We start from the raw sequence: 3048 nt of genomic DNA, 5'->3' as shown, positions 1-3048 counted from the left end.
ATATATATATATATATATATATATATATATATACAGTCTATAAGTCATATATACAAATGTTATACATTTATTAAACATTCAGACAACTCACCAAACCCAGAGAACCCTGTCACACATGTAAAAATCACGAGTTATGTCTTGGGGGGTTCCCTTTTCACCTTCTTTTCATACTATAAACCATGCACAAGACCAGGGTTTCTGCACACAAACAGCTGCAGCAGCTTGTTTTCCATCTCAAGGACGGCTGCCTAATCTCACTTGCCCATGTCATGATGTCCTGGAGCCTTCGGCCTCACTCACCCCACTTACAGGATTCTCTGCCTATTCTTCCTTGTAAGTCCTCTCACCAGTTGGATGGGGAACATTGGTGGAGCCATTCTCAAGTCTCTCCAGAGATATTCAATAGGGTTCAAGTCAGGACTGTGTCCGCTCCACTCTAGGACATTTACAGACTTGTCTCTAACGCCTCTTTTTTTAAATTCAGAAGTCCGGCTCTACTCCGCTCTACTCGGCTCGGCTCTATAAAGAATTCATCGTGTTCACACCGGCCTGTTTGGTCGGTAGCAGAGGAACGCCTCCTCGTGTTGCGTGGGGCGGGGCCGCGGCGTGGGGGGGTGCACTACTGTAACTTTGTAACTTAGCGCAAGTTGTGTAAACAACGGAAGCGCTACGGACAACGTCGGCCCTGTGTTGTTGCTGTTTTTTAAACTTCTGGGGATTCTCCTGAGACTTCAGGAAGAGAGGCGCAGTGGAAGAAATGCTCTGGATGCTGCGATTGTTGCAGAGTAGGACAGCTGTTATCCACCGGAGATTTCAGGCTTTACAGGCCTTCAGCTGGGGGACAGACGGCAGAAACGTTGCAGGGTAAGCTAACGCTGTTGGTTATATTCCTACCTTCGCTCTTTATGCTTGTATCTGGTCACACCCACAACCAATGAGTGAACAGGAGCTAAGCTTGCACCGCCCACAAAGCAGGGCCAACCCGGCTGGCCCGACTCCAAAGCAGGGACCAAAGAAGCAGGGACCGACCTCGTAAAAAATGCAGATGTAAATGCGCACAAAGCAAGCCGAGTAGAGTGGAGCCGGGACCGTTAGGGTCCGTGTAAAAAGGGCATAATCTACTCAAGTGGAGTCTACTCTGTCTGTTTTGGGTCATTGTCATGTTGGAAGATGAATCTTCAGATCAGTCTATGGTCCTGAGCTCTGTGGAACAGGTTTTCACCTTTCTCCCCTCCCTGAACAGTCTCCAAGTCTCTGCTGCTGCTGAAAAACACTCCAACACCATGATGCTGCCACCACCTGGTGTTGAACAGATGATGACCTGTTCCTCACAGTCTGAGGGTCTTTCAAACAGCATGTCTACTCTGAGGAGAGGCCTCCACCAAACTGCTCGCTTTCAAGTCCAGATTGGTGGAGGCCTGCAGAACTTAGTCTCATCTTCACACTAATAAATTTACAAAATTATATAAAGTTATGCTATGCAAAAAAGGGAGTGTGAATCTGAAACCACTATATATTCTCTATTCTCATTTACTCTGTTGAAACCCCTTATTATTGACATCATTGCCTTTTGTTCTTAGTGCCATGGATACCACATACTAAAAGGATATTATTGTTCTTTAGTTTTAGGGTCATGTGCTAATTTTCAGTTGAGTACAAGCACTTTTTAATATCATAGGTGTCAAACTATCAGTAAAACAGGCACCACACCATAACACCACCATTCCTGAATTGTTGACACAGCAGGAGCAAGCTGTGTTTTATCTGCATAGATGCATCAGGTGTAATTAAAAAAGCACAACAGAAACTGTACTTCTTGAGAAAACTCAAAAGGGCAGGGCTGAGCTGTGTGGTAAAGAGTGCAGTGACTTCCTGCTTCACTGTGGGGTATGCTGGCTGCACAGTACCAAAGAAAGAAACGCTGCAGAGGGTGGTAAAGTCTGCTCAAAGGACCATCAGCCGCAGCTTTCCACCCATCTCAAACATTTATCACAGCAGATGCAAGGTCTTGTCAGCCTGCATCATCAAGGACTCTACCCACGCTGCACACAAGCAGTTTAGTGCTCAGCCTTCAGGACGAGGATAGGACAATTCAATGACAGTTCTAAAAAAGTTGTCTATATAAAGAAAGCTGACTCTTCACTTTGACACAATCCCCTTTCTGAGCAAGCACAGGGCGATAGCTGACAGTGGAAAGGACTGATTCCTTTTTAACTGGAAGAAACCTCCAGCAGAACCGGGCTTAGGACAAGCGTCCATCTGCTTCAACCGGCAGGAGTTTGAGAGGACAAAAAAAAAAAAAAACTGGGTTCATCAGGTTCAGCATCTTCCAATGTAAGCCTGTTCCTGTCTCTGTCAAAGTTAATTCTGTCTGATGTGCTGTCACACTCAGTTCTTGAACTAGTTTCATCCACCATAGAGGTTTGAAAAGGCTGCTTGAACTGAACATTGGTGTTTAGTCTGTCTTCACTGTCACTTTGATCGGCTGAATCTGGAATGTATTTTTCTTCACTCCTAGATGTAGAATCAGCATTTTCAAGATCTATGTTTTTAGAACAAAACAAAAGCAAAATGGTTACCTTGATAACTTATTCATATATTGTCAGTTACACAAAGAAGTGTTACATTTTGTACAGCAAGAACCACACACATGCAAAAAAATAAACTGATAAGAAAAAACTGACAATGTTGATTTGATATCTGCAACTGTGAAGTAGTTTTGTATTTCTGATTAAAAAATAATAATAAAACTTGCATCAAACTTGTAGTTCTCCATTAATTTGGTACAAGATCTTTTTCATGAAAGGGCTCTGTAATAATCTGTAGTAAAAAAAGGAGTCAATTTTGAAAACAGTTGTAGATTTACCAAGTAAATAAAATTACAATTGAAAAAAAAAATCCAACTGAAATTAAAATAAAGATTTCCTTCTTCATTCTAGGACAAGATTTATTTAATACTAAAAAAAAGACAAAAGCACCAAAGTGTCAACTTTTGTCCAAAGCAGCCACCTCCTCTGTAGTTTCGTCCTGGCCAGTGTCATTCCTCCC

The sequence above is a fragment of the Kryptolebias marmoratus genome, linkage group LG12 (assembly GCF_001649575.2).
Source record: "Kryptolebias marmoratus isolate JLee-2015 linkage group LG12, ASM164957v2, whole genome shotgun sequence".
Taxonomy (NCBI): Eukaryota; Metazoa; Chordata; class Actinopteri; order Cyprinodontiformes; family Rivulidae; genus Kryptolebias; species Kryptolebias marmoratus.
Note: the sequence above shows the minus strand (reverse complement) of the source record.